At 40.9% G+C, this 16,497-nt stretch overlaps 1 long non-coding RNA gene across 1 annotated transcript; it reads right to left on the reverse strand.

The window, feature by feature from the left end:
• Window positions 1-8,243: 8,243 nt before the first annotated feature.
• Window positions 8,244-16,441, reverse strand: LOC131503885 (uncharacterized). Its single transcript, XR_009257674.1, has 3 exons — window positions 16,225-16,441; window positions 15,457-15,989; window positions 8,244-15,209 (listed from the first exon to the last, which is right to left on the reverse strand). It is a non-coding gene; the product is annotated as an uncharacterized LOC131503885 (long non-coding RNA).
• Window positions 16,442-16,497: the final 56 nt, after the last annotated feature.

The raw sequence follows: 16,497 nt of genomic DNA on the forward strand, positions 1-16,497 counted from the left end.
TATGGGGCACCTGGGTGGCTCAGTCAGTTAAGCATCCAGCTTCGGCTCAGGTCATGATCTCGCAGTTTGTGAGTTTGAGCCTCATATCAGGCTCTGTGCTGACAGCTCAGAGCCTGGAGCCTGCTTCAGATTCTGTGTCTGCCTCTCTCTCTGCCCCTCCTTTGCTCGCTCTCTCTCTCAAAAATAAATAAACATTTTAAAATTTTAATAAATAAATAACAAAGTTTCAAAATGAAAGACTTTTATAGGCAGATGGGATTGGGAACAAGGAAATTAGACAAAAAAGTGGATTAGTTATGGCAAAGTCACTTTGCTTTAGAGGATGGCAAAGCTCTATCAGGCAAATTACCTAACTAGTGCTGATAGATGATTCCTGAATGACTGCTTTAAGATCCCACTTCTGGGGGTGAACCGAAACTATACTTATGTCTTGTTTTGGTGATGTGGGGCTAAATTTAAGTGACTCCATTTTATGGTGGTCTTGTTTTTTAACACTAGGATATATGAGGGTGTATATCCCCTTAGAGAATATGGTAGAGGTGGAAATGAGAGGAGCAGGGATGATGGCTGGTGTGAAAGAACTCATAATTCAGTCAATAAACCACTATTTAAGCCATAAACAGTACTGCCCTGCATTTCCTCTAACTTCCAAGCACAGAATGAACCAGATCTCAAAGAGTTCCTTGCAGTCCAAGAGACAGACAATTCCAGTTCCATGTCGTTAGTGTAGGATAGGATAGCAGGAATACTGAAGGACAGTCCAGTCAGGATGGAATGCAGGATTCTCAGAAGCTGAAGTTGGATAATGGAGTCAGGAGAGTGACCTTAAGGCATCCACCCTTAAGTAGAATTCTAAAGATAGAAAAGAAAAATGACAAGCAAGTGGTCCGTTCCTAGATATTACAGCTCCAAGTGGTAGGGAAGGCATTCAAGCATATTAAAGTATCCTGATCCTTGAAGAGTCTTAAGATGCGCTGCATTAGAGGATCAATCTAATCATAAGTAAAAGCTATTCATACCTCTAATCTTGTGAGTCATGCCAGGAAAATAGTTTTGTTTTAATATTTTATTTTTAAGCAATTTCTACATCCAACATGTGGCCCAAACTTACAACCCTGAGATCAAGAGTCACACATTCTACCAACTGAGCCAGCTAGGTGCCCCAGGAAATTTATTTGTTTTTAAGTTTATTTATTTATTTATTTTGAGAGAGAGAGTGCAAGCAGAGTCACGGCAGAGAGACAGAGAGAATCCCAAGCAGGCTCCACACCATCAGTGCAAAGCCCAATGCAGGGCTTGAACTCACAAACCATGAGATTATGACCTGAGCTGAAAGCTCAATGATGCTCAATCAACTGAGCCAGCCAGGTGCCCCATGTTTTTTAAATTGACTAGGAGATAACACCACAAGTATGCAAACAGTCATATTCTATAGAATTCTATACAAGTGATCTATCTCCAAGAAAAGTTTTTAAAGAATAGAGGCATCAAGGTGCATGGCTGGCTCAGTCCATAAAACAGGAGTCTTGGTCTTGGGATAGTGAATTCAAACCCCACATGGGTCATAAAACTTACTTAAAAAAAAATAGAGGCATGGAACTGTTACAGATTGATTTATCAATTAGAGACATAAGAAAAAAATTCAGCTGAGCAAAATTGAAGATCTAATTGGCTTTGTTAAGCTGCTTATGAATACTGCAGCATCCCATCCAGCAAATACAAAAGAACTTCAAGGAGCTATACAAAAGGAAGGGTTTTATAGACAGAAATGGGGTAGGATAGTTAGCAAAAGAAAAGAAAGGATTGTTTCAGGTAAGATCACCTTCCCTTGGTGGAGTGAGAAATCTTATCAGGTGAAATATCTCAACTTCCTTTAGGGGATGGAGAGGGCCCCTGTCACAGTGCTGGGAAGGAAAAATTTTCCATACCCTTCAAGATTCTTCTAGCTAGTCTAAGAATAAAATTGACATGAAACAGATTAAGAGGAGGAAAAAGCCGATTTAATTACATGTGCAAGAAGGCCCAATAACAAAATTCAGACCAAACAAATTAGTAGGGCAGGCAGTTTTTGTAGTTTTTACACAGAGACAATAAATCTTTGAGGAATTGACAGGACAAAGAAAATTCATGTTCATGAGCTTCAATTAGTAAGGAATTTTATTTTTATTTAAATTTTAGCTAGTTAACTTACAGTGTAATACTGGTTTCAGGCGTAGAATTCAGTGATTCATCACTTACATACATACAACACCCAGGGCTCATTACAAGTGCCCTTCTTAGTACCCATCACCCATTTAGCCCATCCCCCATCCCCCTCCCTCCATTCACCCTCAGTTTGTTCTCTGTCATTAATATTCTTTTGTGGAGGTGCCTGGGTGGCTCAGCTGGTTAAGTGCAGACTTTGGCTCAGGTCATGATCTCAAGGTTTGTGAGTTCAAGCCCCAGGTTGGGCTCTGTGCTGACAGCTCAGAGCCTGGAGCCTGCTTTGGATTCTGTGTCTCCCTCTGCCCTTCCTCCACTTTCTCTCTCTCAAAAATAAATTTGTGGTTTGTTTCCCTCTCCTTTCTTTCCCCCTTCCCATATGTTCATCTGTTTTTTAAATTCCACATAAGAATGAAATCACATGGTATTAATAAGGAATTTTAAACTGAATTTGTGTTGGGGCAGTAAATTAGTAAAAAGTAACATCATTATTTATATACCCTTCTCAGGTCTAAATTCCCTATTTCTGGTAATAAGTATATATTATTACCTCCTGGTGTAGAAAGGATGCCATTCACAAGGGAAATTTCTATCCTGTTTTCTGGAGACAAAGGGGCATCAGACATCTTTTTCAGCATTGGCTGTTTCTTAAGTAACTTTTACTTAAAATAATCAGTATGCCATGGAGCACCTGGGTGTCTCAGTCAGTAGGCTTCCAACTCTTAATCTCAGCTCAGGTTATGAACTCAAAATTTGTGAGTTTGAGCCCCACGTTGGGCTCCTATACTGCCAGCTTGGGGCCTGCTTGGGATTCTCTCTCTGTCCCTCCCCTGCTCTCTCTTGAAAGCACTTTCTCCCTCTCCCTCTCTCTCAAAATAAATAAATAAATGTAAAAATAATAAAATAAAATAATCAGTATGCCAAAGTAGCACATTTTGGGTTGGCTTAACCTTGGCCCATACGACAGATTACCTCACTGGTGCTGGCCAGAAAATCCCTGACTGACCAGGTAAGATTGCATTTCTGGAGGAAGTTGAAACAGCAATTACATTAAGTGTTAAACCTCAGTTTGGCGACATGGCCTATCATGAATAAGTGACTCCGTTTTGGACCTGTGATTTTTCTTTTTAACAAGACATGCTAGCTAAATGCAGTGTGTGGCCCTTATTTGTATCCTGAACTGAACAAATGGAGTTTAAAAAAAGAAAAAAAGAAAAAGTAAAAAAATTTTTGAAAAACTGGATATATTTGGACATGGATTGGGTGGGTAGATACTAGGTGGCATTAAAGAACTATTCAATTTTTTACATGTAACAATGATATTTAATTAAATCTTAAAAATCTTTTCATATTAGTTACATTCTGAATTATTTGTGTGTTAAATGATACATAAAATGATGTAATAGGGGTGTCTGGGTGGCTCAGTCAGTTAAATGTCTGATACTTGATTTCAGCTCAGGTCATGATCTCGTGGTTAGTGGGATTGAGCCCCACATCTGGCTCTGTGCTGACCTCTCTCTCTCTCTCTGCCCCTTCCCTGTTCACACTCATGTGCACACATGCACACACACTCACTCTCTCTCAAAATAAAGAAAGAAACTTAAAAAAAAAGTTTAAAATATTCCAGTCAAGGACATCAGCAGGTATGGTTAAGTAAGGACATCCAAAAAGGCACTCCTCCACAAAAGGAATAAACACTAAACAATGTAAATAATAAACAATAAAATTGGCAAACATTTCTCAAAATCAACCTGAATTTTCAGTTTTTCAGAATTTGGGAAATTAAGGGTTTGCAACGATCTAAGGAATGTTCTTTTTTTTTTTTTTTTTTTCTTTTTTAATAGCTGAATATCCTTAAGGGGGAAAGGGAGGAAAGAGAGAGTTAGATGACACAAGTTGGCTCGGTGATAGGCGAGAGTTCATTATACGCTATTCTGTTTTTGTGTGTATTTGAAATTTTTTTTAAATAAAAGGTTGAAGAATTGCCTCGTTGATTTGGGGGGATTAATACATGCAAATGGCACAAACTTAAAGGTACAAAAAGGGAAAACAGTGAAAAGAGGATCACTCTCCACCCTCACACACTCCCTCACCTCATGCCACACTTACCAAAGAGAGTACCTTTCCAAAGACACATATGTGAAAATACTGTACACAAGATTTTTTTTTCTACATAAATAGGATACTATACAAACTTACCTTGCTTCTGTTGTGACAATATATCTTGACTCTTTTAATTTCTCAGTTCACACACAGATATGTCCTTCAACTTTTAACAGCTTCATGGTTTTGTCATATGGTTGAACAATATTTATTTAAGTAATATCTATACCCAATGTGGGGCTCAAACTCACAATCCCAAGACCAAGAGTCACATGTTCTTCCAAATGAGCCAGCCAGGCACCTCTGAACAATCATATAATGAGTGCTCTATTGATAGCACTTAGGTAACTTTATATATATATATATATATATATATATATATATATATATAAAATATATGTGTTATATATACATATATATTTTATATATTTTTACATATATACATAATATATAAATATATATAATATATAAATATAAATATATATATAAATATATAAATACATAATATATAAAATATATATATTTTATATATATATAAAATATATATATTAAATATATATATAAATATATATAAATACATAATATATAAAAAATATATATAAAATATATATGTATATATAACACATATATTTTTTATATATACATATATATATATTCTTATATTTTTTATTTATTTAAGTAATCACCACCACCACCCCCACCACCACCCCAGTGTGGGGGCTCAAACTCAACTCCTGAGTTTCTCCCTGACTTACAAAGCGCCAACCATTTCAGCTTGTTTTCTCTGCATCGGTACCCCTACCCCCATTCATGCCTTCGCTCTTAGCATTCTCTCTCCTGATCTGGAACTCTCCCTGCCGCCCCCCTCCCACCGATTTTTCTATCTTTGGCAGATCAAATAGCATCTTCTCAAAAAGGCCACCCCCAAGCACTATATCTAATGTAGCACTTGTTCCCAGGCTAATCTACATAGTTGGGTTTTTTTTTTCTTGTCTGTCTCTCCCCACTAGCATGAAGGCTCCAGCAGAGCTGGAACCTTCCTATCTTGCTCTCCTTCTTTAATCCCAGCCTGATATGGTGGGCACATAATAAAACGTGTTGAATGAAAGACCCGATGTAAAGATTGTAAGAGCATTAGAGAGCATAAAAGCATTAAGTGCGTTAGAGTGTTTTAAAAATTCCCCAAGTGTTGTGTGAAGTTTCAGTAAGATATAGAAAACACTTAACAGTGCCTAGCCACAAACACCTGGGCTCACAGGCAGGCTGCCCTTCATCCTTCTCTATTTTTTCTTGAATTTTATTTTTAATTTACATCCAAATTAGTTAGCATATAGTGCAACAATGATTTCAGGAGTAGATTCCTTAGTACCCCTTCCCCATTTATCCCATCCCTCCTCCCACAACCCCTCCTGTAACCCTCAGTTTGTTCTCCATATTTATGAGTGTCTTCTGTTTTGTCTTCCTCCCTGTTTTTATAGTATTTTTGTTTCCCTTCCCTTATGTTCATCAAAGTCCTCATATGAGTGAAGTCATATGATTTTTGTCTTTCTCTGATTTCACTTCGCATAATACCCTCCAGTTCCATCCACGTAGTTGCAAATGGCAAGATTTCATTCTTTTTGATTGCAGAGTAATACTCCATTGTATATATATACATATATATACACACATATATATGTGTACATATATATATATATATATATATATATATATATATATATGTGTGTGTACACATACACATCCATTCATCCATCGATGGACATTTGGGCTCTTTCCATACTTTGGCTACTGTTGATAGTGCTGCTATAAACATGGGGGTGCATGTGTCCCTTCGAAACACCACACCCGTATCCCATGGATAAATGCCTAGTAGTGCAATTGCTGGGTCATAGGGTAGTCTATTTTTACTTTTTTTTTTTTTAATGTTTTTATTTATTTTTGAGACACAGAGAGACAGAGCATGAGTAGAGGAGAGGCAGAGAGAGAGGGAGACACAGAATCTGAAACAGGCTCCAGGCTCCGAGCTGTCAGTACAGAGCCCGACGCAGGGCTGGAACTCACGGATTGGGAGATCACGACCTGAGCCGAAGTCGGACGCTTAACCGACTGAGCCACCCAGGCACCCCTCTATTTTTAGTTTTTTGAGGAACCTCCATACTGTTTTCCAGAGTGGCTGCACCAGCTTGCATTCCCAGATCCTTTCTCTATTTTGAATGCAAATAAATCTGGGAGTTACAAGACCTGTGTGTGTATGTATATGAGAGAGACAGAAAGAGGAGATTCAGCTGAGTAGTACCCCAGGGCTATACCAATTACTAAAATATCAAAATACTTTCATAAGTAACCTCTGACCACTCCCCATCTCTCCAGGACCTTACCCTGATCTGGCATTAGAGGCTTAATGTCTGACAGCACTATGGTCAATGGCCCCTAAGTTGTTAAACATTTTGAAAACCACCCCTGCTCGTTGAAAATTAGAAACTGGCAGAAGCCAAGTTTCTGAAAAGGTGAGTTCTGACCAGATCCTAGTTAGAATCCCAGAGCTACCTCTGTGCAATCTTACATAGGGAAGCAAGCTATGATTATGATTTAAACCAGCCCATTTTTATCCACCAAGAACAGGACATACAGCTAACGGTTTTGGTTTTCCACTTTAAAGAGGCATATACAACTGGCAGCCTCTTCATCCGATCCTGAAATGCAGAGATGTCGAAAGCTGTGATACCAGATGCAGAGCTGCGGTTCACCCAGCTGTGAGTTTGCAGTCCACGGGAAGTTGGTGACTAGGAGGGACAACAGCAGGCTGGCACCATAAAAGGAGGCACTGAAACTGCTGAAGCCTTCTCAGGGGCCCTGATGAGGCAAGGCAGGAACTGGAATCAGGCCCCCTCACCCCTAACCACAGAATCCAGTGTTCTGCTGCTAGGTCTGCAGAAGAGCTGAGCCAACCAACCCCTGAGTAATAGAGCTCAGGAGGGGACAGTCACCTAAAATGGAAGCTCGGTGGCAGAACAGTAACAAACCAGTCTGCGCTAAGATAGATGCCAACGCTGACCTTTCACCGACTTTGTCCACCATTACAATACTAAAAATCATGCCCAGGAGTGGAGATTTCACAGGCTAATTAGACGTGCGAGGCAAGAAGCAGCATGACCTTTAAGTGGAAAAAACAAACAATCCTTGCTCCTACATGTTTAGACTTCACCCTTTCCCACCTGTCTCTATCAGGCTCTCTGGGAGACTTCTCCTCTGGGAGCCAGCCTGAAGACTCTCCTTTGTGTTGTCTCTCCTGTGCTGGAGCACAAGCCCCAGTAAAGGCTTGTCTGGAACTCTCCTTTGGACTCTTGTCAATTTGTGCTGTTCAGAGAGCCCAAGCCAGTTTGGTATCACGGCAGGTAGCTGAGGCCTTTGCTCCTGTCTATCCAAGTGAGTGCAGGCTTAGCAGGGGTCAGCAGGCATGAGATCCAGAGCTCCCACATCCATAAGGGGAAGGGGGGCTGAACAGTTGGCACTTCCTGTCTACTCTGAAGTAAACTGACCTGGATGAGAAGGCAAGTTCAGTTCTCAAACATCCCTTTTGGAAGTACAAATGTTTACCTCTTTTGTGTGTTTACTCAAGTATCTAGTTTTAACTTTAAGTCAAATAAAAAAAAAAAAAAAAACCTTTTTTTAAAGTAGGCTCCATGCCCAATGTGGAGCTCCAACTCACAACCTGGAGATCAAGAGTCACATGCTATTCCCACTGAGCCAGCCAGGTGTCCCAAAATAAAAAAAATTTTTAAAGGTGTGTGTGTGTGTGTGTGTGTGTGTGTATACATATATTTATAAAAAATATGTTTTGTGTATATGTATATACAAACACACATATGTATATTCTAGCCTTATTGAGGTAACTGACATATAGCATTGTATTAATCATTATATATATATATATATAGTAAGATGATCACCACAATAAATTTACTTAACATCCATGCCCTCACATAGTTACAATTTTTTTTCCAGTGGTGACAACTTTTAAGATTCACTCTTAGCAACCTTCAAACATACAATACAGTATTATTAACTATAGTCACCATGCTGGGTATTATGTCACCAGGACTTATTTATCTTATAACTGGAAATCTGTACCTTTTGACCACCTTCACTCATTTCACACACACACACACCAACTTTTGACAAACCAATCTGTTTCTTTGAGTTTGCGTTTTTTAGATTCCACATATGAGATTATAGGATATTTGTCTTCCTCTGACATTTCACATAGCATAATGTCCTTAAATGTCCATCAAATACAAAATACAAAATACTTGGGTTGTAAGCCATTTAGTTCCTGAAAAAAGTTCACCTGTTTAGTAGGTGAGAAATATTTCATTAACAACTGATCACAACATACCACACCATTTCTCTATCGGAATAAGGAATCAGTTGGGGTGCCTGGGTGGCTCAGTTGGTTGAGCATCCGACTTTGGTTCAGGTCATGATCTCATGAGACCTGCATTGGACTCACTGCTGTCACCGCAGAGCCTGCTTTGGATCCCCTGTCCCCCTCTCTTTCTGCCCCTCCCTTGCTCACACTCTCTCTCAAAAAACAAGTAAAACATAAAACAACAATGACACCAAAAACACCTCTGAAGGATAGAGGGAAATCATTTTATTTATTTATTTAAAAAAATTTTTTTAATGTTTATTTCTGAGACAGAGACAGAGCACGAGCGGGGGAGGAGCAGAGAGAGGAGACACAGAATCCAAAGAAGGCTCCAGGCTCTAAGCTGTCGGCACAGAGCCTAGAGGGAAATTATTTTTAAAAAAAGAAAAGAGGGGCACCTGGGTGGCTCAGTCAGTTAAGCATCTGACTTCGGCTCAGGTCATGATCTCACACAGTTCATGGGTTTGAGCCCCACATTGGGCTCTGTGCTGAGAGCTCAGCCTGGAGCCTGCCTCAGATTCTGTATCTCCCTTTCTCTACCCCTCCTCTGCTCATGATCTGTCTCTGTCAAAAATAAACGTTAAAAATTTTTTTATATTTATGAGAGCGAGAGAGAGAGAGAGCGTGCACCAGTGGGGGGAGGGGCAGAGAGGGAGACACAGAATCCGAAGCAGGTTCCAGGCTCTGAGCTGTCAGACAGAGCCCGTCACAGTGCTCAAACCCATGAACCACAAGATCATGACCTGAGCTGAAGTCGGACGCTTAACTGACTGAGCCACCAAGGCACCCCCCACCCCAGAGTTTTTTTAATAATAAAAGAAAATCAGCTCTTGACAGAGCTTTTTCTGTATTCCAGATATTTGATATACAATTTCAAGAAATAGAATCATTAGGTCAGAGCATGAACATTTTTATGGTACTTGATCTATGTTGGTGGGCTTTTGTCTATACTACCTGCTGTGAACCACCTCCACCTCCCTCCACCCCCTCCAATCATATGGTTCCTTGGGGAATATCTGTAGTTAATGAACTTAGTGACACTTGTCTTCACATGACCAAATCTACTAGCCTACATGCATGCTTTGTATGTCCACATTCTCCACGTTCTTTCCTATGAAAACAGATAAACCATCTCTGTTCTTATCGTACCTCTCCTCTACTTAGGCACTAGACCCAATTTCTTCTTTCCTCTATGTGGGCTTTGCTCTTGCAGTTGCCTTCCATCCCAGGTAGTAAATTTGTCAGCCCCTGGGTCATTCCTATCAACAGATAAACATGCACAAAGCATCTTCCGTCTCTGATCCTCTCTTGACTCCCCATCTCCCCTGCCAGTTCTCTCTCCAAAGCTGTTCCCTTCACACAACGCTTCCCCACATAGCTACACACTGACCTCAGGCCCACTATCTTTTTGTTTCTTCTAAGCTCATTCCCACCTGAGGATCATTGCACTTTGTATTCATTCTGCCCTGCAGGTTCTGTCTCCAGACTTCTGTCCTCCTAGGAGGAGCCTCTGACCGACCAACCTCAAGTAGGCCCCCAAGAAGTCACTCCATTGTTACCTGTGTTCTTCATGCATTTATCACTGCTGGTAATCACTCAGTATCTCTTCTTAGTACACTGCAAGCTTCCCGAAAGAAAAGATCTTGTTGGCCTTATCATCCCTGTATCCTTGGATACTGGGACAGTGTCTGAGAGAGCTAACAGGTGTTCAGCACACACTTTCCAACTAATGAAAGCCATGTGGGATGTAGCTGAGACGCAGGTAGAAAAAATAAGCAACTGAGTCTGCAAGGAGTTTTAAAGTCTTCAGAGAAAGGCTGAGTGGAGTCCTGCCAGGCTAGAAATCAACTGTCAAGTGGAGAGGAAGGGGATGGACATTCTAAACAGAGGGAGCAGCATGCTATGCTCAAGACAGGCAACCTGGTTGGTTCCTGGACCCTTGAGAAGTTCATTGTGGCTGAACTGCAGGACAGGTAGGGTGTGAAGTCATCGCACTTTGTACATGTTCACACGCATGTGATCTTGAGCATCACAGCATGCTAAACTCCTAAAGACACAAAATCCTAGAAATACTTTAATTGAACATGCCTGCCATGACCACCCAAGAAAGAAAGAAAGAAAGAAAGAGATAAAGAGAGAGAGAGAGAGAGAGAGAGAGAGAGAGAGAGAAAGAAAGAACGAACGAACAATGTACAATTGAGCTTCCAGTTTCAAGTTCAAACTGATGCTGCAGCAACTTTGGTTCGGGTCAGTGAGGTGGTATCAGGCCTGACTGGCTAGCAGCTTCCTTCAGTTTACTTTCCAGGTTAGCTCTCAAAGCTGGGAAATTAGCACAGAGACCCCCTGCATCAAGCCAGGAATTTGAAAGGCTGTCCTCTCAGTGAAAGGTGGGCCACTATCCATGGATAGTGACAAGCGTCCTGGTCTTCCTGGCCCTGGGTTTAAAAAAGTCTCCCTGAGAAATCAAAACCTGGCACATGTGCCACATGTGGATTTGTATTCAAATTGACATTGCCCATATGGTGTAGGAATGTCTCAGCTGAGAAATGATTGTCAGAAATGTGCCCAGGCCATTGATGCTACAGGCCTGGAGACATGCACACAAACAGTCCTACAGTGCAGGCACGTTTCCACAATTAAAGATCAAATTAATACAAAACAAATGAATATACACCAAGAACTTGAGATAACCAAAAAGTCTGAAAAAAAATATATTTAAAATATATTCAAAAGAAATGATAGAAACCATGATGCAAAAATAAGACACTATTAAAAAAACAGGCTGATTTGGAAGACACCAAATTAAAAATCATGAAGTAGAAAACTGTAATTATTGAAATAAGCAATTTGGGTTAGCGTTGAGGAGTGTGGGAATGGTGGAGAGTGATGGGAAGTGACTTAATGGATACAAGGCTTCTATGTGGAGTGATGGAATGTTCTAAACTTAAAGATTGTTTTGATGGTTGTACAACACTGTAAATATACTAAAGATTTTTAATCTGTACATATTGAATGAGTGAACTTTATGGTACACAAGTTTATTTCAATAAAGTTGTTTAAAAAACCTCAATGGACACATTAAAGAGCAAATTAGGCATAGCTAGAGAGAATTAGTGATTGAAAAAATAGATTTGTAGATATCATTCAAAATATAGCATCAAGGTATAAATAAATGAGAAATGTGAAAGAGAAGTCAAGATACAGAAAATCAGAAAACCAAATCTAGATCTAATAAAAGTCAAGAAGGAGAGAAAAGGGAGAATGGAAAAGAAGCTGCAGTTAAAGCGACAAAAACTAAGAACTTGTCCCAAATCATAAAAGACATGAATCCACTCACAGAAGCACAGTAACCCCTAAGAGGATAAATAAAAATGAATCCATACCCAGATATCTTGTAGTGAGGTTGTAAAACACAACAAACAAGAAAATCAAAAAAGCAACTAGAAACATTATTTACCAACATTAGGACTGTCAGATTTCTTATTAGCAACAAAGAGGTCATAAAACAGTGGACTAACATGATCTTTAAAGTACCCTGGAGGGCCTCTGGGTGGCTCAGTTGGTTAAGCGTCGGACTGTTGATTTCGGTTCAGGTCATGATCTCATGGTTCATGAGTTTGAGCCCCACATCGGGCTCTGTGCTGACAGCACAGAGCCTGCTTGCGATCTCTCTCTCCCTCTTTCTGCCCCCCCCCCCACTCACGCTCGTTCACTCTCTCTCTCTCAAAATAAGTTAATTAAAAGAAATAAAAGCTCCCCGGAAAGTTAATGTCTATAGAATATGGACTCCTGTAACTACTATTCAGAATGACATTAAAAGACATGTTTGGCCAAAGTCAGGCTGAGAGCATTTACCCTCACACTGATTCAAAGAAGGATCTTTGTGAAAAAGAGAACAAACCAGGAGGAAGGGAGGCAGAGAACAATAAGCAAATAAGCTGATAAAAATGTAAATCCATGCATCAACTGTAAAGTAACAACTAATATGTATGTATGTAGATGTGTGCATCCCTGGTAAAAACAGGGTCAAGGTGAAGTCCTGGACAAAAATAGCCTGAAAGGGAAGGGGGTTGGAACTCAGGAGCTAATAATGTGATTAGAACTGAAGCATTCCATTGTCCTTGTGTTACTTAGGAGAGCTAAGACTTTAGTAAGACAATTGGAAGTATTCAGTTTTAAGGGTGACTACCTAAAAAATATATAGAAGGTACAACTTTCCAAGGAAGATAAAGGCAGGGCTGTAACACTCACTCCAATACCAGGCAGGTTGACACAGAAAAGCATGGCAAGCAGGAAATACATCTCCTTATGTCTCACTGAGGCTGCAGACTTGGAGAGCTGGCATCCTGTCTTACTCCTATATCATTACAGGACAGCACTTAATGCAAGGAAGTTGCTCATTAAGTGATAACATGGGGGATTTGTCTTTTGTACATTTCTTTAAAGTAGTTAATCTATTTTGAGAGAGAGAGCAAGCAAGCAGGGGAGGGGCAGAAAGGGAGAGGTGGAGAGAGAATCCCAAGCAGGCTCCGCACTGTTCGTGCAGAGCCCAATGCAGGGCTCAAACTCACCAACTGTGAGATCATGACCTGAGCTGAAATCAAGAATCAGACGCTTAACTGACTGAGCCACCCAGGCACCCAAATGTTTATTTTTGAGAGAGAGAGAGAGATTGAGAGAACACAAGTGGGGGAGGGGCAGAGCAAGAGGGGGACAGAGGATCTGAAGAGGGTTCTGTGCTGACAGCAGAGAGCCCCAAGCGCAGCATGAATTCATGAACTGTGAGATCATAACCTGAGCCGAAGTTGGAAGCTCAACCGAGCCACCCAGATGCCCCGCTAGTAGAGGCAGATTTTTAAAAACAGAACTTATATTATACAGAAACTCAGGGGCACCTGGGCAGCTTGGTTGAGCGTCCCACTTTGGCTCAGGTCATGATCTCGAAGTTCATGAGTTCGAGCCCTGCATTGGGCTCTGTGCTGACAGCTCAGAGCCTGGAGCCTGCTTCGGACTCTGTGTCTCTCTTTCCTTGCCCCTCCCCCGCTTGCTCTCTCTAAAACAAATATTAAAAAAAAAAAAAAAAAAAAAACCTCAGGGGTGTATAGAAAATGATATACATCTTTAAACCCCAGAAATTTGGAGACCAAATTTTGATTAATGGCCCGATTATCACTACTGCTTTTGTCGAGTTAATCTTGCTGAAATCTTCATTTCAATGGCCTGTAGGACATTGGTGTTGGGAGCCGAGAGCTGTGCTGTTCAACACAGTAACCACTAGCCACTGGTGACTGTTTTCTTAAAATTAAAACTAAGTAAAATTTAAAATTTGGCTCCTCAGTCACACTAGCCTCAAGTGCTCAATTGCTACTTGTGGCTGGTAACTACCGTGGTGGACAGGGAATGGAATATTCCAGTCTTGCAAAGTTTCGTTGGACAGCTTTGACTTGTCATTCCAGATTCCCAGGTGTCTTCTGGACTATTTGTCCGGCACTTCCACCTTATCTCATGGAACTGCTGCTCTTATTTTACTACTTCGGGTGCATTCTTGCTTCTCCCTGCAGCTCCACACTAACCTTTCTCAAAATGGGGGATGTGTATTTAACATTACTAAGTACCTACTCAGTGCCATGCAATGGGGAAAGGAGTCACACATGACTGAAATCTGAATGTTACTCCAGGTTTGGTGGCTTACAGACCTGCCTTCACTGTCACCATTCACCTGGCTCTGCCTCTAGTCCCAAAGCACCCTCCTGCTGACCGGAAGGAAGACTGCAGACACATTACTAGCAAGTGCTACTTGGGACCTGAGATCTACCCAGTGTCGATCTTCATCCAGGGCTGCATAGAAGTATTCGTCAGGGTTCCTTGTGGCGACTTAATGGCAGTAATCACATGTATATTTTTCACAAGTGTCAGTTTAAACCCTTAATCATAACTGCTTTCATAGAATACTAAATTATACCAACACTGGGTCCGACCTTGGCTCAGAACTCTTCCCCCCAAAAATTGGAATTATGAACTGAGTATTAAATACCAGGAAATTCTGGTCGACTTTCCCAAGTGCAAAAATGCTACTTACAAAATATTATTTTTTTAAAGTTTACCCAAACTTTAAAAGTTTTGTTAATTCATTTTGAGGTGGGGAGGGGCAAAGAGACAGAGAAAGAGAGAAGGAATCCCAAGCAGGCCCTGCACTGTCACCACGGAGCCTGATGTGCGGCTTGAACCCACAAACCATGAGATCATGACCTGAAGTCAGATGCTTAACCCTAGGCCACCCAGGCACCTCCAGAACAAAGTGCTTTATTTTTAATTTTTTTAATGTCTGAGAGAGAGAGAGAGAGAGAGAGACAGAACGAGTGGGGGAGGGCAGACAGAGAGGGAGACAAAGAATCCGCAAAGCAGGCTCCAGGCTCTGAGCCATTAACACAGAGCCCGATGCGGGGCTCAAAGTTGTGAACCGAAAGATCATGACCTGGGGCGCCTGGGTGGCGCAGTCGGTTAAGCGTCCGACTTCAGCCAGGTCACGATCTCGCAGTCCGTGAGTTCGAGCCCCGCGTCAGGCTCTGGGCTGATGGCTCGGAGCCTGGAGCCTGTTTCCGATTCTGTGTCTCCCTCTCTCTCTGCCCCTCCCCTGTTCATGCTCTGTCTCTCTCTGTCCCAAAAATAAATAAAAAACGTTGAAAAAGAATTTAAAAAAAAAAAAAAAAAAAAATCATGACCTGAGCTGAAGTCAATGCTCAACTGACTGAGACACACAGGTGCCAATAAAGTGTTTTTAAAAGTGCAAGCTTAAGTAATTTCAATGAAGCGTCAAGCTGCTTTCAACTGCTTCCTAGCAAAAATAGAGATGAAGCAAATATTACAAACGTTATGTTACATGTAAGTGATGATAGGTGATCAATGTACGGTCTTTGAGCTTCTCTGTTTAAACTTTTCATAACAAAAAGTAGAAAATATGTCACACCACCGGCATATCCTGTGGGCTTCAGTAATTTTGTGCTTTTTGTACATTTGTTCCTTTTTATTGCTAAACAGTATTCTGCCATTTGGATATAGATTTTGTTTATTCATCAGTTGGTGGGCATTCAGATTGTTTCCAGGTTTGGGCTATTATGAGTAACACTGCAAGCACCATTCACGTGCAGGTCTTCATGTGGGCAGCAGTGGTTCTGTAAATAAACTTAAAACATTAATGCTTGATAAGAACAGCTTGTGCTGTTCAGGCTCCATTCAGGAAGGCTGTTTTTCAAACCTTAAGGTTTTTTTTTTAATTTTTTTTTAATGTTTATTTATTTTTGAGACAGAGAGAGACAGAGCATGAATGGGGGAGGGTCAGAGAGAGGGAGACACAGAATCCGAAACAGGCTCCCGGCTCTGAGCTGTCAGCACAGAGCCCGACGCGGGGCTCGAACTCACGGACCGCGAGATCATGACCTGAGCCGAAGTCGGCCGCTTAACCGACTGAGCCACCCAGGCGCCCCTCAAACCTTAAGTTTAATAAAGTTTAATAAAACCAGAATGACTACAATCTTCAGAAAAGTTTCTTCCAGTTAACTTAGCTTTCTGATGATGGCTTGACAACATGACATCCCTGTTTTAATGCTCAGTAGGTTTTGTTTCAGCTTTTGCAAACACAGTACAGTGAGCCTCACCATGTGTCACAGATGATTAAAGATTATGCAGGGTCTCCTAATGATTCTGTAAGACGTTAGCCAGACTGAATCTGTAACATAGCATGACATCGCTTTTACAAATAGTTC

The sequence above is a fragment of the Neofelis nebulosa genome, chromosome 2 (assembly GCF_028018385.1).
Source record: "Neofelis nebulosa isolate mNeoNeb1 chromosome 2, mNeoNeb1.pri, whole genome shotgun sequence".
In the NCBI taxonomy this organism is placed as follows: Eukaryota; Metazoa; Chordata; class Mammalia; order Carnivora; family Felidae; genus Neofelis; species Neofelis nebulosa.